Raw genomic sequence first — 22277 nt, forward strand, 5'->3', positions numbered from 1 at the left:
AGGTAGGCAGGTACCCCAGACTTTTCTGCTGCCCCAGAGAAGAGCTGCAGTGATGCGATATCTCAGCAGGTCTTCTGGGATGTGATATGGTACAAAACAGTCTGCACCAAGGTCTGCATGACCTTTGGACCACGTGGAGGGCCTGCCTCCACCTGTGCTGTCTGAAGCATTTAATCTCTCTTTGGTTCACCAGGAATAACTCCCATTAACTCATGATGGGAACAGAGCCTGCAGCTCACAGTTGTAAAATTACAGAATTGTTACAGTTGGAAAAGACCACTAAAATCATTCAGTCCAACCATCAACCCATCCCCACCATGCTCACTGACCACGGCCCTCAGTGCCACATCCATCCTTGAGCAGCCCCAGGGATGATGACCACACCACCTCCCTGGGCAGCCTGGTCCAAAGCCTCACCACCCTTTCTGAGAAGACATTTTTCCTTCTTTTTTCAGTTGCACCTTTACAAGCAGACACCAGTAGCTGGGCTCTTTGAAAGACTAAAACTGAGGAAGGTCACAGTGAGAGTAACCAACTTGACATTTTCTTTTCCTTGTTTCCTAGAATTACAGACAGAAATTAAATTATTTTGAGAAAAGTTTTCCCTTAGAAGGTATCCTAATAAGGAATGTTTAAACCACAGCTCAAAATACACATTTTCACAGATCTTATGTATATTATAAAGAAAAGTCAAATTATGGCGTTCCCTTTGCAACAAAAATATTTACAATTGCTATCAAGGAAAGTTCTGATGCAGTATTGATGTTGTCATTAGCAGGACCGAATGCACTTTGTCCTGCATATAACTCATTAAGGAGCTATGGGAAAAAGCAGAAGCAAAGACAAGTTGTATTTTTTTCTATAAGAAAGATAGCATACACTGAAGAGTCCAAACTTCTGCCTGGAAAGTCATGTGCACTGATTTATGCTCTTCAGGCTGGAAAGAGAAGATATGGAGTGTGATGGCAAAGGTATTTGGGGACTTTCTCTGGTGGCGATGATTCTTTTCTGCAGAGCTCGTCAGGTAAAACTTAAGCAGCGCTTTGCTCTCACCGGCAATGGAGTAGCTCCACCACCTGGGGTATGTTAGAATTGCCTTTCCTCCTCTGGTATACCGGATTTATAGATCTCTATGGTTTTATTTTGCTTTGTTTCATTGGTTTTGTTTTGGGCTTTTTTGTTTGTTTGTTTTGGTTTTTTGGTTTGTTTTTTTTTGTGGGGGTGTTAAGGGGTTGGGGGTTGGGGTTGTTTGGTTGGGGGGTTTTTGATTCTTTGTTTTGTTTCTTTGTTTCTTGGTTTCTGTTTGTTTTATAGTTGATGCCATGTATTTGGAAAAAAAACAAAAACAGTAATTATGAGATAAAGCTGTAAAAGCAGGTAAACGGTAATGGAAAGCTGGTCCTTCTGGTCTTGAACTTTTGCCTCTGAACCAAGAGGAATCTTTGCTTTACAAGTGTTTTACTGTGTTGTGTTACAGCCTTTCAAAATCTATAGGAAGTAACAGTGAAGTGAAAGAAAGGAGCTAGCTAAATTATTGTTTTTTTCTGATACATATTGTATTCATGTACTTCCATTAAGACAAAGTGGAGTTACTTCTGAAATATGTGAGTATGAAAAAAAAAAAAAAAAAAAAAAAAGCAAATTTGGAGCAGAAGAGCCTAAGGCTTTGGTAGAAGAATAAATAAAGCCAGTGTCTTTACACCTATCTCTCATTTTTATTGTTGAGAGCCTCAGCCCAGTTCCTTACACCCCGGTGTCCAGTAAAAATGCGGCGTGTAAGCATAAATTTCAAGCAGTGGGAAATTCAACCCAGCAGAAATCAGCCTGGCAACAGAAGAGGATAATCAAAACCAAGCCTTGCCCACACTGCAGTTTCTCCCTTCCTAGTCACTCCCATATTTGTGCAATAGCAGCTCATATTAATCCCCCTAAGTCTTTTTTTTCCCCACATCCTTTCCCTGCAGATGTACAGGTGGCTTATCTCAGTCCCACCTGCCCTTTGTAATGCTCAGCATTGGACAGCTGTACAGCCAGTGACAAAGGGTCGCTCCCATGCACAATGCAAGTGGTCGGGCAGGTCAGAGCATCCCACTTTATAGACTGCTCTGGGCAAAAGCTAAAGCCCAGAGCCTACAGGCCCCTATCTGAATGAGCAGCCTCAGACCTCTGTGGTCTTTACAGGGAAAGCAGCAGCTTCCTAATGCTTAGGAAGAACTGGAAAATTTTCTTTCTGTTTTGCCACCTTGTCGAGCTCAAATCTATTTTAGAAGTGTTTTACTTGTCAGGACAGGAGATTCAGCATCAGAATGAAAAGATGAAAGAGGACTGCAGTTATTGCTGGCATCACAGTAGCACAGCTACAAACAAAATGAGAACATAATGGAAATATATATGTTCCTATATGGGAATATATAGACACATGTGGTTCCTGTATTTTGTTACTTCTGTTCTTTCTCCAACCTTACAGCTACTCTCCCTAGAAACTTCTGTTGGTTTGGGGTTCTCTTTGGTTTGTTGTTTGTGTTTTTTTTAATTGTTGCCTTACGAAGCACTCTTCAGGATCAGAAGCAGTTGTCCCAGTGCCTCTAGTCATACAACTAAATCAGTGCAGATTGACCTCAGTGCTGTCAAAATGATTGGCTCACTTTGACTAACTGTAAGACCATCAAGTAACTGAAGGACCAAAATCAATGAAACTAAGTCAATGAGTGGATGCACCACTCATTCCTCTTGGATAGCAATGCCCTCAGTATTGTTCCTGCTTTCTTTCAGAGGAGGGCAGTCCCTGTGCCTGGCTTCTATTGAGTAAGCATCCTAAAGGACCATCCAGCCCAGGACCATTTCCAAATGAGTGGACTGCAGAGGCTTGCAGAGCTCAGGACCCAGGGCAGGGGAATCTGTCTTCACTCCTGGGCTCCAGAACCCACAGGTAAGAGTTTATACAGTTGTAAGTATTTGTTGTGTGAAAAAAAAAAAAAAATCAGGGTTTTTTTTCTTTTTTTTTTTTAAATTTCCTGCCACTCAATCTATCAAAATAATTTAAATAAAACAAAGAGAGAGGAAAAGGAAGCAAAAGAAAAGTAGTTTCTAACCCTCTTATGAAGCTATATTGAAGAAAAGGAAGGGATTTAACTTGAAATGAGATGGGGCTTCCAGAAGAACTTTTTAAACCTTCCTAATTTAGTTTATTTAAGCCCAGTGAAATGAGCTATGAAAAAATACATGAAAAACATCCAACTTTAAAGAACCAAATCTGTTGAAAGCTTCTGCGAGTAGAAAATTCCTCTATTACATATTTGGCAGAGAAGTGGCTGCATAGACAGATGACATGCCATTAGAGTCCACATAAGTAACCACTAGGGAAAGCACCTGCTGCAGTACAGAAGATGTTAGAAATGCAAAGATCTGATTGAAAAGCAATTTATATTGCAAGCAAATGCATAATAGGAGAAGACACACTACTCATCGTAGATCTTCCCACAGAGGAAAGCGACACAGAATAGAAAGTAGTTAATCCTAAGGAAATAATTAAAGAAGATTAAGGGGAAATGATTTTTGAAAATATTCAATGCTGATCCAAAGCATGACTGATTCAGGTTAATGAAAAGATGGTTCATCCTCTCAGCCACAGTCTTGCAACCCTGAAAAATTCTTTAAGTAAAGAAATAGAGAGGAATATTGAGTCTAATTCAGCAATGAGATCACTGAGTTTCAGTTGCTGTACCTGCCTATTGTCAAGGAAAATGAGCACGTGCAAGGAAGTTCAGGTTTCATAGCAGAATAAATGATTTTAGTGTCCTTCTGTCCAAGGTCTCCCTGTTCCTAAAAGCAGTGGGAACAAAGAGAGCAAAGATTCTTGTGTTTTCTTTCTATGCCAGCAAAATGATTGATGTTGAAGAAAGCCTCCACTTTCTGCCCTGTTTCCTTGCACTGATCTGATCTTGCTCCCATGGACATTAACAGTGAGAGTCCTATCAGAGCTGGCAGGAAACTGAGTCAGATCCTGCAGCTACATTCACTGAAGTGAGACTGTGATGATGAAAAGAGGTAAGGTTTCCTGGTTTCTGCAGCTCAACTCATAGGCTGGATCATGAGGCAACACCAAAGTTGGAAAAGGGCAGTGGAAAGCTTTACAAGTTGAGCTGCTTCTCCCTCCTGATAGGAGAGAAGAAACAGACACCTTGTAAAGGACCACCACCAACAAAAAAATTTCTGACTTTCTGCAGCGTGCTTGGTCCCCACTGCCCTTAGGAACAGGAAGATCTGGGACAGAATAAATGAAATGAGGAAAATTAGAAGTTTTGTGTGCAAGCATCTTCATTTTTCTGGCCTCCCAAATGTGCCTGTCACGTCTTCCTGGTCTGTGTGTGTTCGTGTAATTTAGAAGCACAATCTCATAGTCAGCATTTCACTTGCCCTGGGTGAGTCCCCATGGTGAAACCCATGCAGTCTATCCGGGTGAGGCTCTGATGCTGCAGGATCTCTCAGGGATATGTGATGCCCTCTGCAGCCCAGGGACCTACACCAGCTGGACCATACTCCACAAATGCATGCTGGCATTGGTATTTGTTGTTGCTAAGGGAGAAGTCCAGCACCTCTCCAGGTGTTGCCTGCAGGAGGGGATTCACCAAGGGCTTTGGTAATTGCCAGGTTTTTCCTTCCCATGCCCAATGCACAGCTCGTAACAGTAATTCAGTAATCTTTGGTAAGGTCCCGAATCAGAACAGAGTTGCCAAATAAGTGAGTGAGGGCTCTTTCCCTCTGAGTGCTTTGCAGACAGAAATAAGAAAAATGGTTCCAAAATGGTAACAGCAAGAATCCAACAGCAATCTGCAAGTCAGGTAGGAACACAAAGAGCATTTCATCTCCTTTGTGATTAGGATTGAGCTTGACACATGGAAAGCAACCAGACCACACAGACAAAGGAACACTGGAAATAATAATCTTTAAAGAAGCACATCTGAAAAATATAACTCTTCCAATGTTTAAATTTGTCTAGCAAGCTCAGATGCCAAATGCATTTCAGGAATAGCTCGGCAGTGACTGAGTACAACATTTAATTAAGTGATTATATAATCATCCCTCTGTTTTATGAAGCAATAATTCAGCTCCCAAGTGGATAAGCTATGAGGCCAAAGGCCGGGCAGTTTATCACAATGAGGGAATCTGTTTACTGTGGAGGAAAACAGAGGGACAATGATGTTATTGTTAAAATACTGGTTTAATTAATGTAAAATTAATAAGTCTTTTTTTTTCCCCTTTTAATTTTGTAACAGTGCCTAGCTCGTCAGAAAAATGGCGCTTCTGCCATTTTCCATGTGGAAGTGGTGGTTATTTATGGCCACATGGAACGTGCAGGAAGTTAATGATGTCACACAGTCAATTTATTGGGGATAAAATTGCTAGAGTCATTTTATCAGGGAATGATATAGTTCTCTTCATGGAATATAAGAAGTCAAGAGACTCCACTTATACTGTAAAAGAGAGATCAGACAAGGTAACTTCATTGCAGAAAAGCTTTTCACTGGATTATTATTAATAATTCCACTAAACCAGAGGCTCTAGACCCATTGAGCTGTGACTTCATGTAATGCACAATATATCATTAGGAAGATCTGGACAGCAGTTGGTGAAATTACATACAGTACCAACAGCACATACAAAGTTGTACAGGCAGGCAACTTGCTCAGAGAGTAATGCTTGTGTAAACAGGGTGCTACAGTGGTAGGGAATGAGTTGCTCTAAATTATGTGTCTGGGTTTTGTTTACAGTTCTCTTCAGGTATTTTATTACAGATTTCAGTAAAACCCCAAGTAGGTAAGGCAATAAGCATGAAAGCGACTGAAAGTACAGAAGAGGGAAGAATGATTTACTGCAATATGAAGAATCAGAAAACAACAGGGATAGCAAAAACAGAAAAGAGCCAGCAAAGAAAAAGGAGAATGAATTCAAGAAAATCAACTGAATATGAGGATAAGGAAAAAGGAAAAGAAATGCAGTGACCAATGTTGATATATACAGATGGCAGTCCTCAGAGCTGAGTGAATAATGAGTTTAGGAGAATGAGAAACTTCTCTGCTGCTACCGCAGTTGCACAGTAAGGAAGCCCACGGTCAGACTCAGCATTTTTGAGAGGCACTCAAGAAGATGTCCCACCTGCTTTAAAATATGTGGATGAAAAGTAAGACAGAAAGAAAGACAGAAGGAGGGGGAGGGGGGGGGGGGGAGAGAAAAAGGAAGAAGGAAGAAGGGAAAGGAAGAAGGGGAATGAAAAAGGGAAGGGGAAGGGGAATGAAGAAGGGGAGAGGGGAAAGGAAGGGGGGAGAGGGGGAAGGAAGGGGGAGAGGGGGAGAGGGAAGGGGAAAGGGGAAAGGGGAAAGGGGAAAGGGGAAAGGGGAAAGGGGAAAGGGGAAAGGGGAAAGGGGAAAGGGGAAAGGGGAAAGGAAAGGGTCTGTGCACTGAATTTAGCCTATTGCAGTAAATTCTGCTTTTACTATGGCACTGAGGTATTAGGGACTGTATTACATGCTGGGTTCCCAAGATGGACTGTTCAATAGACTGCACACCATGTAATCATTGATTTGATGCCTTGAAAGAGAGCTTATAGGGAAAGCTGCTGGGAGAAATAGCACTGATACAGACTGAGACTGATTACTAAAATGGGGAGGAAAACTATTAGGTTGCAATCATTTTATAGGAAAGTGTTCTTAAGTGAGGGAAGAGGAGTTTATGTTCCATGTAGAAGAATCCCTGCAGAACAGTTTCAGCTTATTAGTACTAAATTGACCACAGCAAATGAGCACTACAATTGTCAATGACCTGGCATTTTATAAGCGCACTGGGGCTCAGTTTTAAACTATTTTACACATATAAAGAATGTGAGATGGAAGATGAAAGCAAGGAAATCCACCCAATAGTCTCAGCTTCAAAGTCTTCTGCGGAACAGTGCTGTCGAGGGTGCACACATTACTAGACTGAGATTTGCTTTTCTTCTGGAGTTTGACCACTGGCACTGAAATATGAGGCTTGAAGAGAACAGTGATAGCCCACAGCAAGGAAATTGTTAGTGCAATGCACAAGTAGCTAAATGGCATGGAATTTAACCCTTTTGAAAGAGAGGAATTGCTGAAGGCATTTCAGAGTGGGAAAGAAATGCCACTCATTGATGTGGAGAAATGACCTGGTGAAGCACACAGGTCCTTTTCCAGCCCTGTGGCACAGAATGGCCTGGGATTTTTCTGTGGTGTGTTCTGGAGAATTCCTACACAGTGCTGCTTTCTGCTCTGCACCCAGGGACTACAAGACAAGCACGTGCGCATCTCAGCCAGACCTTCCTTTGAGATAGGTAACTCATAGATTCCATCACTCCAGGTTTTGAAGTCACATCACAACAGAATAACCTTCCTGAAAGTTTTTGCCTCTAGTGAGTGCTCTACCAGTCTCTGCAATACAAGTACAGTGAATCCACTGGGTAAGTCATCAGGAATGAGGATGCTACAGCCCTTAGTCAAAACAGAAATTTTCACATCAAGCTGTATGAACTTGTCCCTTTCTGTCTATCTGTGTTGCCATATCTACACCCATCCTTAGTCAGAAAAGCTGGACAGCAGGCTTCTTCATCAGGTTAGCAGGCAATTAGAGTATGCTCTTGTGACCCAGGAAATCTGAAGAGGCTGAGTAGAAGAGTTACCATGTTGGTCAAAAGGGCCTTAAATCCTTAGATTGTTAAATCATATGGTTCTTCATGTATCTCTAGTTCTAGCAAACACTGAAATGACCATAATGACAGCAACAGTAGGTCCCCGGGTACTGCAGGAATGTGTGGCAAAAATCTGGTGCCCAGTTTTAAACAATGCAGAGAGAACAGCCATGTTACAATCTAGATGAAAAAGGTGGTGTTGTATTTTTCATGTGATGAACTGCAGCATCTGCTGGCGAAGCTTTCTGGGTTGTACCAATAGTGACAGCACAATCTCCTTTATCAAAGGCCCATTGCCAATGCTCTGTGCTCAAGGAATCTAGATCTGAAGTCTTGACATTCATAGGATTTCAGATGGCAGTGTGGCAATCAAATGGCCAACGTGGAATTGGTTGGAGGCCATGGGCAACATGGAACAACAGGTTCTTATGCCAGTTTCCATGTGCTGATAAATACCAACTTGCCAACCAAGATTATCCATCAACAAGCAAAGCTAATGATGTACCAACACTAGATACTGAAGAACACCAGATACTTTGATGTTTTGCTTTTGAGTTTATTACACTTCAGCACTTTCCTTCTGAAAAGTTCTAAAAAGCTGTTAATTTTTCACTCAGATTTTAAAATGCACTGAGCTTCCCAGAGACAACATCTAACAATGTTAACGATGGCTGGTTTCAGAACTCCCAGTAGGATTTGTGTGCAATTAATGTTCTCCTCCTCTGAACAGAAACCTAGAGGTTTGCAAAACACACCATATGTTTGTCAGTTTGCCAATGAATCAAGATGTTTTTGCAGCCTTCTGAGTTTCAATAATTAATGGTAATGTCTAAAACCTAAATCACAGTTCAGGGGATCAGAAGAGAACTTTTGCCACATCCAGTGTTGTTCAGCATCATCAGAGTGCGATGTCTGGGGTGAGAAATTAAACAATTGCACTAACTCCCCATTTTTCCCATCACAGCCTGATCTCCTATTCCCATTGCCCTTTCCAAGCTATCTGGTTATTCCCTGCGACAGGTTTACTTGCTTTGCAGAGTAATGCTATTACCCTTGGCGTAGGCTTTGGTCTCAGATAACTGAATGATCAATACTCCAGTGTAAGCTGCCTAGGTTGACTTGGTCTTAGTGACTAAATGATGTCTTACAGTTTACAGGTTGAAAATATATTGAAAATATACTTTATTCTCATCAAGTGGCTTATTATTTTCTTTAGCAGACCATTACCAACCAATTAATACAAGAAGATTAAGCATATAAAATAAATCAGTTAGGTCTTAAAATTGTGCTCATAACCAGGTTGGCTAATTTTTATAAGCCATGTTATTTCAATTATTATTTTAAAATACAACTGCTTGAAAGTCTGATCCAGAAGAGTATGCTTAATACCTCATATACTTATTGCCTTCACTGTTGGATAATTCTTCTGAGACTTCCTCTGCTTCCACACTTGTACACGAGCTCTCCTGCTTTAGCTGAGACTTTATGAGCAGGATTCTTTTCTTTGAGGTGATGATTTTCCTTTTTGCTAGCCTACTAAAATTCTTTCCTTTTTTTATGGATTCCCTGCTGAAGTGACCTAGTTCAGTCTTTTTCCCCAGACAGATCTAAATTTGCAGCTCAAGATGGCTGATAAAGTAGCAGGAAATTCCTTAACTACCTACAATGTGCTAGACTGCTTCTCCCCCTTTTCCCCTCCAAAGCAGAACTACTGCAGGAAGTGCTCTAATAATAATGATAATGTCACCAGCCCTTCTGCTTCAGAATTATAAACGTGGCTTGAAATGGGGTATTTTTTAATTCGGCTAATCTCATTCTCATTTTAATATTATAAAATGGCCAATTTGTACAATGAATGAATTTAATTTATACTTAGCCTGTCATGTAGGTTAGCAGTTCCTGTGATCAGCATATTTTTAATAATGCTGTTGATTTTTCTTAAGTGCACTGCAATAACATTGGTGTTGTAACCAATGTGAGAGACCATGTGTTTTAGGACTGTATATCTTTTTAGCTTTAATTATGCTTTGAAACACCACCCATTCACAGAACACAGAGTACATCAGAAACATTCAAAATAATTCCTTTAAGAGTCAAGCAATTGTCCCTGCGTGACTGAGGTGATATACTGGTGCCATTTGGGCCCCTACAGCATCACAAAAACACAGAATTACCATTCTTTCCATTTTGGGGATAAAATCTCCTCCGAACAGCACACAGCACGATATACAGAACAGCACAGACTGGATGTGCCAAGAGGATTTCAGGACAGCAGGATTCAAACCCTATTAAAAGAACTGCAGCACAGTACGATGTGGTCTTAGGCATTTCATGGTGCAGTCTCTCTTTCCTTGTAAAGATGACACTATCAGCAGCAGCAATAATTGTTTCTGGCTTAAGATATCTCTGAATATCTCTGAGATTCTTATTTGAATGACTACTTATTTGCAGATGTTTTTTTTTTACTATATTGATGTAGCAACGCTAATTGAGTGCCAAATATGGCCTGCAACAATATTGTTTTACTGCAGTTTGAAACTGGAGGCAGAAATCCTAGCACAGATTACATCTAAATCCTACCAAACCTCTGTGGAAGACAATATTATTGAGTTACAACCTTGGCTGCAGCAAATACGAAGGCTTGCTTTAAAGATTCACTACCTATAAAGGTATCCGGTCCTTCTCCACATGACCATTTTAACATAATTTTAACCCAAACTCTTACTTTTTTGACAAACCAGTTCTCGGCTCTATGAAATTATTAATGAAAAATATCTTCCTTTCCTTGAGAAAAAGGTGGATTTTAGCCTCCAGAAATTACTCCAGGAATGAAAATCTTTCATTCATCCAAAAAGCCTGTGAGCAATCTTCCTATCCATTAGCCATTTTATCTGGAAATGCTTGCATAGTACCTCCTGGGCACTGCAGGATGAACGTCCCTCAACCCCAGTTCTCACACCCCATTAGAAAGCACTTGTCTGCTTGTTCCCTTTCCCTCGAGGTGACACCTCATTGCATATCTGCAATACATTGGGACCACCAGGCAGAAGACCAGGACTCGCTAGGTAGGCAGCATGCCAGCCCACAGGGAAGAGCAGGAGCATAGAGAAATGGCACTAAAAACTCACTGAAAAGAGCTGGGCAGAAAAAAAACTGACAGAACAATTTTTCATTGAAAATGGCCCTTTCAGCAAAAGGGATGGTGATTTTCACTCACCTTGCAGGGGCTCCAGCAGAGCACCGTCTGCTTTCTTGCTGTTTCTCCCTCTCCATTTTCTGTGCAAAGCTTAGCAGTCATCAGAATCACTGACTGAAAAAAACTTCAGGTTTCCCAGACAGGGATTGTGAGCTCAAAAGCCCTCATGGCCACAAATCCTGCACTAGGACTCGCTGAGGTGCGAGGGCAGAACAGGGTCCTGCAGCAGGAACTACTGGGAAGAAGTGATTTGTGGGTGTCAGAGCTTGAACTTAACATCCCCAGTGATGCTTCCTTATGAAAGCCTTCAAGTGAGACATTTTGATGTCTTAATAATTGTTTAATTAATCTTAATAATATTTAATTTAAAAAAAATATATATATCCCTTCTAAATGGAATTTCTGAAGTTTTGGGGTTTTGTTTTTGTTTCTTTTATTTGTTTATTCATTGACTGAATATTCCAGAGAACGGACAGTCTAAATTTAGTCTGGATGCAAGCAGCAAAGTACCTCTCAAAATATGTTTCCATTTTTAAGCCTAATCTACATTTATAGTGACAAATTCTCTGTCAAAATCAAAACTAAAATTTTCTATGGGGAGAGAGAAAAAAAGTATACCCAAACAGGATGCCAAGAAAGCTTCTATTGTTGTACAGCTGCCATTGTGACTTTCAGATCATCCTTGTATCGTCTCCTACATATGAGAATCACCCATAGGAAAAAGGAATAAGAAGACAATACCCACGCTGGGACACTTCCCTGCCACCACAACCACTTCAAGGTCTACTGTTAGCTTGGACCTACGTCTGGTTCACACCTTCTTCTAGTTAGGAAAGAAATGCAGTGAGAAAAGAAGTGAACTGCAGAAATAGCTTTGAAATACTTTGTTTTGACCTGCTTATTACTGAACAAGGAATAGGTTGGTTGGTCCACAGGTTTCATCATCCCACATACTCTGAATTTTGCAAACAAGACCCCATCAGCACATTTCCATTGTGTGTTTGCCAGGGTTTGAGAGTTGCTGGGGCTCCCAAATTCCAAATATGTCTTAGCAGTTCAAACAGGGAAGAGTCAGTGTGGCTGTGAGGAAGAACTGAGAGAATTACGCATACATCTCATAGTCACTGAGATGTCATTTCACCATCCAATGAAGACACGAAAATGGGCAAAGGCAGACAGTCCTTGATACTATCATACTAAGTGGAATAGAAAACTTGTTCTTCACATGTGAAAGGAGAGAACCATAAAACAAATGCCCCCACTCTGCAAAATGCCCCTGCAGAGGTTCCCAGGACAAGGAGAAGGAAGAAGAGAAGGAGGAAGAGGAGGAGAAGGAGAAAGAAGAGGAGACCTGCCAGAGCATCCTCCATCAGGGATGACTGCTGTCATGGCAACAGCAGCTATGCAGGAAAGGAGCAGCTGTGGGCAGATGATTATTTTTCCTTTTTTTTTTTTTTTTTTTTTTTTTTGCAGAGCTGCTCCCAGCACAGTACTGTCTACTGTTAAAAGTCCTAGAGCTCCTTGGGTCAAAGGCAGCTCTCAGAAGGACACCTCTGATCCTACCTGGGATCTCCCAGATGTTCAGTGTGCAAGTCAAAGCCAGGGTCTTTCTGTCTGCTTTCATAAGCACCTTCAGAAGGTGGGTTATCTCACCTACAGATAAAGAGACGATTTGTGCTCTGGAAGTGCAAGTCATTAACACTGTATAGGATAAATTGCCCCCCAAGGGCCCCTCTCTCTCCGGGCAACAGAAAGCTGCTACTCAACTAAATTAAAGTGTAGCATTCAAAGCTTAATGTTAGATGAAGTGACTCTCATCTGCAGAGTAATGTTGCCCGCAGACCTATTGAGCCTCATTCATCTCATGTAATTTACTCGCATTTCTTACTCCCTGCAGCTGGGCTGATGGCTTGTGTTTTCAGGGCTGTGTTACAGCCTTTCCTCTGCTCAGAGACCCTGTGCCAGACGCAGCTGAAGATGGCCCTGCCTCCTTGTTGCAAGATGCCAAGTTTGAAATATAATGTGTTTCTCCCATACAGAAATTATCAGAGCAATGCAATTAGCAATTGTACCTATAGGGCACATTCAGAACTCTGGTTATTATGTGATTGCCCAGAGAGTCCATCGAAACTCAAACAACCCATTTCAGTACATTTACCAATTATCATGCAAGGATGGGTAAGAAACAATTTGCTGCTTAAAATCAGCAAATGAAATCAAGGCAACTTTCAACTTTATGAGTTTTATTTGATTTTCCCTTACTCCAGACAAACTCCCGCCCCACAAAACAGAAGTCACAAGCGATTAATACACGTTCTACTGAAAGCCACCAAGGGCACAAAATTAAATCTGTGGTGCTCTCTCTTACTTACCCACACACATAAAAGACCTAGAAGCCTGTGCAAGGCTTCCTATTGGCATGAGGTTGCTAGCCAGCCTAAAAGCTATTAGCGCTGGTTAGAGAGCTGCAGAATGATTTAGCAGAATTTTAAATGACTGCCGCATCACTGCTAGCAGTTGCTGTGCAAATGTTTTCAGAAAGATCACCAACGTTAAAGAGCAATTCCAGTTACAAGTGATGGCTGTACATCATGGATATTGCATTGACTTGCAGTCTGGCTATACCAAAAGTATGCATTACTGAAAGCCTATTATAGAGACCAAGAAACCATATAATCCCTCTGGACCTTCAGCACCACCTTTTCTGATATGTACAAGGCAAGTGTCTAACAGCACTTATATTCTATTCAAACAGATGGTTTTTAAATGATCTTTATCATCAGCCCACTGGAAAGATGAACTCCAGTCTGCCCAAACTAGAGTCACATTTGGATCTTGAACCTTGAAACTCCTGTTTCTCCCGGTGAAGATCAAGCATTGTAAGAATATGGGGGTTCACAGGGTAAGGATGTGAGTAAAGGGACAGATGGTCACCTTTTAGATGGGTTTCACAGAATAAAAGGCCATTTTTAACCTGAAGCAGCCATTTGTATCTTCCTCTGAGCTTCTTAAGAATCAGTTTGGTCAAATTTGAATCTGGGATTATATTAAGGGAAAGATCTCACTTCCACAGAGAAGACTTATCTTTTGCCTGGAGGAATATAGGCAGAGGAGAAGGAGAAGGTAGGTGAAAGAAAGCTCATACGCTATAGAAAGATTTTTTCCCTTCTCATGTGCCCTTGTAAGAAGATTTAGAACACTATTAGAACACTGGACCTAGTTCTAAACAAATGGCCAGGATTTGAAAACATATTATCTATTCATCAAGAAATGCAGCAGCTCAGTCACAGAGAAGTGAATGTAGGCACTTTAGGAAGGGCAACTGGCTTTCCTGAACAATTCTGCCAGCCAGTGACATCTTATGCCGCAAAACAAAAGCCTTCACAACAGTAGAAGTGAGGTGGTTCCTAAGACAGGAACATATGTTTTTATAGATGTCCATTCTAGTTATTCTATGAAACATTTGTTTTTGTATTATCCTAAATCCCATCAGATCATGCCACTGTCCAATTCTGAGGTCCATTTCATGGTTCTCTGTGGTCTTTCTGATGCCAGCCCATCTCAGACTGCCTCCTGCTCTTCTCTCCAGTTGAGGCACCTCTGCCTCATTTCCCTACTTTCTCTTTTTCTTGAAGCTGGCCTCTCCTGCATCTGATGTAGCTGAGACTACCAAACACTGGCAGATGAATGATTCTGGTAGGTTCCATTGTGGGAGGAGTGAGCGGACCTGTTTTTCAAAACACGTTTTTATCCACCTTTATACATAGCCCACAGAACCAGGATTTGCAGACTGTTTCTCCCTTTTCTCCCTTTTTCAGCATGAAAAGCTATGTGAGCTAATGATCAGAACAAATGAACTCTGAGAGCAGATTCCTTGTGAAGCAACCTCAGAAGAATGCCTGAGGTGTAAACACATCATTAGGAATTTCTTGCTTAAAGTCATATAAAGGCACTGTGACCTGGAACCACTGACCACTGCGTTTGACTGAAAGACTTCCAAGGGACCAGACTTAAAAAACAACGAGTATGAGAATATGTCGTTTCTAGTAAGTCCCTGAGCTCCAAGGGGCAAAGGATTTTGTGACAAGGAGAAGCTGAAGAGTATTACAGCAAGTAGTGATGCTATCTGAAGCTTCCCTGTTTGGTAGAATTGCCTTTCACAGAGAACGGGGTTGCACCAGAGCTTCTCCTTACCAGTTTACACACCAAGAGTAGTCAGCCTCCTCTTCAGGGCCTTTTCCCAAGACCAAAACCAAGTACCTACTTTTTCCTTCAAATGCAACAAAAGTTCTGATACCACAGAACTTGTCAGTCATTCAAACTCAAATGCCCCCATACATTTTTTGCATGATTTTCTTTTCTCATTTTGGCTCCCGGTTTACTTGGGCCCAGTGCCCCATGTTCCCACCTTGAATGAGAGCAGCCAGGGCTTGGGAACTGGAGGAGGATGCAGACATCCTTGCCGCACACCCACGTCCCACAGTGAGCAGCGTGCTAGCCGCCCAGGGACCTTTCACAGCCCATGTTGTGTCACAGTGCTGGCTTGGCTCCAATGTTACATTTTCTGGCTTGCCAAGTTGTTTCATTTGTCTCCTTGTTATTCTTTCCTCCTTTTCTTGACACCATGCCACAAGGCTTTTTGCCTCAGAGCCAAAGGCAACTGCACAGACCCTTCTGATCCCATGGCAGTGGCAATGTAATAACCATCCAAGGGATCCATCTGACATTAGTCTGAAGACTTGCTGAAGCACAGAAGTACAGTTTGGAAGGAGCTGATGTGGATAGAGCTCCACATCTTTTTATTCCATGCAGCACAAAGAATTTCCTTTTTCATTCCTGTGATTGTAGGCATATGCCAGCTTTAGGTGAGCTTGATCCAACAGTCAAAAAAGGGGAGAAAAGCCCTCCAAAAATATTTTCAAGATGTAAGTATCAAATCCCTGTGATTAAGTTGCTGGCAGTAAGAACTAGTGCAAGATTGGGGTTACAGCATATTAAAGGAGAGAACATATTCTTTTGTGTCTTCGCTATGGCCTATGAATGGGCTTCTGTTTGTACTTAACATTTTCTGGGTTAGCTTTCTGCAAGTGTAAGTGGAGACAGAAAATCCAGATCCAGGGTCCTAGGTCCAACACCCAGATAGGCTGCTCAGGAAATGAGCACAGACACATAGTACAAAACATTTGGAGGAAAAAAAAAAACAAAAAGCAGAAAAAAACAGTCACAAGAATTAAACATCTCAGCAAATTCTCAGCTACAAAACACTATTTTGCAGCATAGTCACCACCATTAACTGTGCATTTTTGACAGTGGTCAACAAGAACTTGCACGCAACGGTCATAAAATCTGCCTGGCCAACAGAACATGGCTTGACTTTCTCATCACTGCCACCACTTCTGAAATGCACCACCACCGCTTCACTGTGCTCACATCCACTGTTTGGCCTCCACAAACATTCAGCAAGTGTCAGTGAACGTCAGTGGGTGCCATTTTTACCACAAGGAGGAATTTAATTCCATTCCTTTGCTTCATACGCATGTCCATGCCAGATGCCATTCTGTCAGACTACCCCTCTGCTGCAACAACATGTAATGGAATATTGGCGGGAAGATTCAACCTCTATGCCATACAATCAACATCCACCTCTGACCTCGTGGGCCAACATAATGAAATTGGAGGCATTACTTTTGGAGCAGTCCTTGTACATTTATGCAAGACTATAAAAAACTCCAGGAATGTGCTGACTACATATGGATGGGTGTAGATTTGCTATCTTTTGACTGGAGACCAGATTCTCCTTCTGCTGAGAAGATCAGTTGTTATGTCTGTGAAAAACAACCGTGCCATTTTGATGTGTTTTAGCATCAAATCACACCTGCACAGACAATGTATGCAGTTCCCCATGCAATGAAAGCTCAAATAGCAAAATCTCAAAACTGCTAGGGAAAGAAAAGCAAAGCCGGAGGAGCTTGCTTATTTTCAAAAGTTTAAGTCAAACATTCAAACTTAGATCTAGTCTGTCACTGATGAGTATCATCAGCTTCTTTCTCCTGCTTGTTAATATTGCTTGAAACTGCTTGTCTTGCTAGCTCCTCTGTTTTGCCAGACACAGCCAGATACTGGCCAGCTCCAGAACAAGCACATACATTAGGAAGGAGGAAAAGATGGACTACAAAAACCTCACTCCCTCAGCAAGAGGAAATTTAGATTAGATTTTAGTAGGAAATTCATTACTCAAAGAGCATTGAGGCGCTGGCATAGGCTGCCCAGAGAAGTTGTGATGCCCCATTCCTGGAGGTGTTCAAGGCCAGGTTGGATGGGGCCCTGGGCAGCCTGAGCTGGTGGGTGGCAGCCAGAAGCTTCTTCTCGCAGAAGCCTCCTCCTAAAAATCTCTCTTTCCTCCTCTTCACAGCCTATTGCAAATATGAAGGGCTTTTTTTTGTTGTTGTTGCTTGGTTGGTTGGTTTTAGTTTGTTTGTGGTTTTTCTTTTGTTCTCAGAACAGTATGGGCTAGATGAGCTTTACCTAAAAGATCATTACTAGGGACAGTATTGACAGGAACAGATGTGAGGGAGGACTGACAAAAAAGCCGTGCACCTAATGCAAGAAATATTTACATCCTTTTCCATGAAATCTCCCCGACACTGTGCAGGCAGTGCCTGCTCACCACAAATTCTGTGCATGCAGAAAAGAGAAAGGCTTTGGAGGGATCACTGGAGAATCACACAGCCACAGTAACTGCTCTCTACCTTTGTCTCACATACTTGAAGTGGGGCTGAATGGTATCTGAAAAACTGCTGCTGCTCTGCTGCCAGCTTCATTATCTAAACCAAATCTCCCTTGGAAAGATGAAAAAAAAAAAGAAAAAAAAAAAAAAAGGAATGGAAAGAAATGTCATTTGCCGACATTGTCATTCTCTGCTGCCCAGTAAATAAACATAACATCTATTTGTCACCATGGAAACATCCTCCATGGTCCAAAGTATGCATAGGAGACATATTTGAGAAACCCAGAAGTCTGAGGAAATGAGCAAGTATACAAAACAGCACTTCATGTTGTTTGCCTCCTGTAAGTATTAGCACTTTGATTCCTTTTTTCTCTAAGGTACAAACATATTTATTTTAGAAAGGGCAGCATGTATCTTAGAGACAAAGCTGAAACATTTGCCTAATGTGCTGCCTCTGCTGTGCCCAGCGCTACCTCCCTCCCCAGTGCCAGCAAGGGATTTGTAAATAACTGCTTTATTTGTACATCCAAAAGGCACTCTGTTTCTCCAGAGACACCGCATTTCTTCTCATCTTGCGCACCAGTTGAAAAGACATTGCCATGAGCAACATAAGCAAAGTATCAATTTACATCAGCAAAGCCCTTCTTCTGCCCACACTGTGTAGGCAGCCACCTGGAGATAGGACAAACACATCCATCCTGTTCCTGGGGACCGATGCCACCAATAAAGATCAAGTGCACTGCCAGCTGGCACCATGCTATGCTCCTCATAGCCACATGCCCTTCATTATCACAGCACATAAGATGCTCATGTTCTGGACACCTCCTTTTGCATTCCCTCTGTAGCAGCTATAGCACGATTTAGGTGAAAATAGTCTATTCTCCTGAAATCTTTTATCATAGAAGTTATGCTAATCTGCAGATGTTGGACAAATAACAAGGTGTGTGTAACAAGGCACTCTTGTTTCTAAGCATAAAAAAAAAAGCCCACAGATTTGGGAAGATGTACCTTCCTGGTAGACCATACCCACTCCTATGAGAAAGGAAAACAGGAGAAAAAACATTTATGAGTACTTCTAGACAGAGCTGTGTCAGCTTATCCTAGCCATGTGCCATATATTACCTTATGGGAAGCCAGCATCACACCAAGGATCACGCGAAAAGTGTAGGTGTAAGCAGTGCCTTGCATATTTAATTTGGAAGTGTTTGTGTTCCCCTGTAAAAGAAAGAGCCTGGTCCTGGGCAACGGCAGCCAACCCATTGGCTGACTACAAAGAGCTTTAGCATCTCTACCTACATTCCATCTCAGAAAGGCAGTGGGAGTGTGAGGTTTGAGCTGCTGGGGCTGCACAGCTGTGAGCAGGACGCTGCAAATCAGCTTGAAAATAAAAGTGGGAAGTAAAGAGGGATCTGAACCTAGAGAGGAAAGGTGTTATGGTGGGATCACTCCATTAAAACGCAATCCCTGGGCTTCCGAGGCGGAGCAGAAGTTAACAGCTAGAAAAGGAGTGATGTTGAACCTGGCTACACAGTCTATAAACTTCCTATGGTATGCAGTAGAAAAAGTATCCATTACATTTAGAATTATGCTCTATGTCTGATTCATTTGTGGTTTATATTTCCAGTCTTACACTTGACTTATTCTGACTTCAAATCTCAAGCAAAATCAAGAAGTGTATTTAAGACTAAATCCTAAAGAGGCATATCTCCAAACTCAGTTTTTCTGTCAACGCAGTGGGAGACAGAAACATATATCACCTTCTGTCAGCCTCTTTCCTATTAATGAAGTCTCTCTCTTAAATGTTTTTGCCCATTCTTGTGTTTCCTTATGGAAAAAGTGGAGCCTAGCATTCTGCATGCTCAGAAACCAGCACCTTAACAGAATGTGCCCCAAGCCACTCTGATGCAGTTACGAAGGAATGCAGTTGAATCCCAGAATGCTGGTAATGTCACTGCAAAAGACTTAAGTTTTGACAGATAAAAAGTCTCCAGTTTAAGGGTATAAAGTCAATTTTCTGCCTTCATAAAGGCATGCTTTTTACACCATTCCACAGAAATACAGATGAGCGCACATGGCCTCACCTTCAAACTTCAGATTTTCTGTTCATTTAATTGGTTTATCTCTGTTTTCTGTCAGATTCTTTCCTTCCCTTTCATCTTCCTTATGTCATACATTCTCTGTTACTGCATTTCTTTGTCTTCTTCTCAAAAGCAGCTTTGACTGCTGTCATACTGCTCTTCCTCTCTCTTTAGCAAAATAATTTCTTCTTTTTATCTCAAGCAACCTTTGTTTTCACCCAATTTCTTCTTCCTTGTCTTGATACTCTGTTCATACCAATGCACAACTGTGCAGCTACCTATTATCTTCAGTAAATAGTCTTAATTTGTTCACTGTGAGAAAATCATTTGTCTGTACTGATTTCTCCAGCACCAAGCTTCATCTACTGCTTTTCTTCCCGTACCCATTGACACAATTGATAGTATATGGCTTTGTAATATATTTCTAACAGTTATCAATTACATTTTTCCCCAAATAGCATGAGTAAATAAATGTTCCTTTTCTGACACATTTTTAACATATATTTTCCCACATTCCTCTTGTATTTAGGGAGAAGTGCTTAAACCTACATAAATAATATAATCCCTGGGCATTGGCAAAGGAAAAAATAGAAAAGACACAAAGGTGAGTAGCATGGCAAACTTTTGCAGTACTTTTGCTTTAGAGAAAGACCTTTCAACTTGTTAAAAAACCTTATCTAGTACAGGTTGTAGATAGAAAAAGGCAGGTTTTCCATATAGCTTCTCACTGATGTCGCAGACCCGGAAAGTCAGAGGTGACACTGGTCAGATGCGTGTATGCAGGCTATGCACCAGCAAAATGCTGGAACAGCCTTTGTTTTCACTGTATTTCATTTCAGAGTAGTCTGGGACTCTTATTTTCAGAAACATCAAATTTCATTGATTTTAACTTTTTTTTTTTTAAACTATAGAAGTGTCACACTTTTTTAGCCAGTGATTAGGATGCATTCGTTTACTTATAGAGCCATTTGTTGCCTAAAACCATTTCTTTTACGTAATTGCTTCTTCAGAATGTTTGCTTATGTCGATCAGAAAATGTATTTTGGAAGATTAGGTCATTTGTACTGGTGCAAATCTGAGCAATAATTCAAATAAAGCAAGGTCAGTTTAAATGAATAGCATACCTAGCACAGGGATAAACCTATTAAATTAAAATTACTGAACGTGAGACTCTGCTGATCATATACTTACATTGGAACATATCAAATGAAGATACTTTCTATTTACTAATTTATGTTAGTGCCACAAAGAAGAGATATAATTCCCTCTGAAGTTACAAGCTGTTAAGTATGTATCAAAAGGTCAGATAGGAACTGATCTCCAGCTGGCAGCAAGTTAATGCTACTTCTATCAGGTGTTGTAAATAGCAAATAGTTGAACATTAAAAAAACAACAACACAAAAGCCTGAGTAACAAACAACGCTGCCAACAACAGACAGACCCTGAATCACACAGTGGGTACAATGTGCAGCACAGCACCATAGCACACACCCTATGTTCCAGCAGACTGTAGCTGGAACCATCCTGATCCATCAGACACGTTTTTTGGCCCATGATGCCACAGATGTCTTTGACAGGTACAGTCCCTCCTGCTGCTTTTTGCCTCAGTAAAACTCTGCATTACATGTGAGGTAGCAGCAGTTTCAGTGCTGAGAGGTTTCCCCCATGGAGAGACTGTAAGGTTTTTCCATACTTGGTTCATCAAGAAGGGATAAGTCATAATTTGTAAGCAAAATTGAATTTAAATAAATTTTCTTGATGCATCCTACTTCAAGTATCCCCTAAAATGTATCACTTAAAGCTAGCATTAAGAGAAAATACTATTAAGAGGGCATAAGGTAAACTCATTTAGTTGCTCAGATTGTATAATGCAATGAATTAATATGGTAATGCATCTTCAGAGACCAGAAGTAGATAATAGAGGTGAACAGAGGTTTTCTAGCTTGGCTTCAGAAAGGCAAAAGTAATTTATCATTCTGTTGCTGTTTTGGAGGGAACATTTCTCATTTCTTCTGACTCTCCCTCTGAAATTCTTAGTTTCATTTTTAAACAGCTTTCTGAGGTTTTGCTTTCTTTTTGCTCTAGGCAGAACTCCTACCACATTCAGCCACATAGAGCTTTCCCTGGAGCTGCAAGCATCAGACACTCTTAGTCTCATCCTTGTGCCTATAAGCTTCCTCGGGCTGCACAACTCAGGACTTGCATCCTTTGGGCACTCAGCTCACTTCTCCAGCTGGCATAAGCAGAAAGGAATAAAATAATCCATATTTTCCCTTGCTTGCTTTGTTGCCAGGGTCAAAACGAGGCTCCAGCTATGATCACTGTTCTGTGAATAATCCCACTCCTTTTCTTTATGGCCACACAAATGCACGTTATGTCTTTATTACTTACACGCATCATCCTGTAAGAGCTTATTTTTAATTAATAGAAAACAAAGCCCTTTTGACCTTATCCACAGGAAATATTGCCTCTTTCATGCTAGCCATAAATTAAGCTAATACAGGCTGCATGTCCAACATATTTCGCTCAGGTAACATTCACTCAAATATTAAACAGGGACAGAGAAAGGAAATCCTA

General features: G+C 41.2%; 2 long non-coding RNA genes across 2 annotated transcripts in view; one reads left to right on the forward strand and one right to left on the reverse strand.

Moving 5' to 3' along the window:
• LOC149917484 (uncharacterized) overlaps positions 1 to 22277 on the reverse strand; it is a 158773-nt gene that overhangs the window by 52709 nt on the left and 83787 nt on the right. The window lies entirely within an intron of this gene.
• LOC149917485 (uncharacterized) lies at positions 17859 to 21953 on the forward strand. Its single transcript, XR_016467470.1, has 3 exons — positions 17859 to 17963; positions 20230 to 20304; positions 21786 to 21953. It is a non-coding gene; the product is annotated as an uncharacterized LOC149917485 (long non-coding RNA).

This window comes from Phasianus colchicus, chromosome 6, assembly GCF_987193195.1.
Source record: "Phasianus colchicus chromosome 6, bPhaCol1.hap1.1, whole genome shotgun sequence".
Lineage (NCBI taxonomy): Eukaryota > Metazoa > Chordata > Aves > Galliformes > Phasianidae > Phasianus > Phasianus colchicus.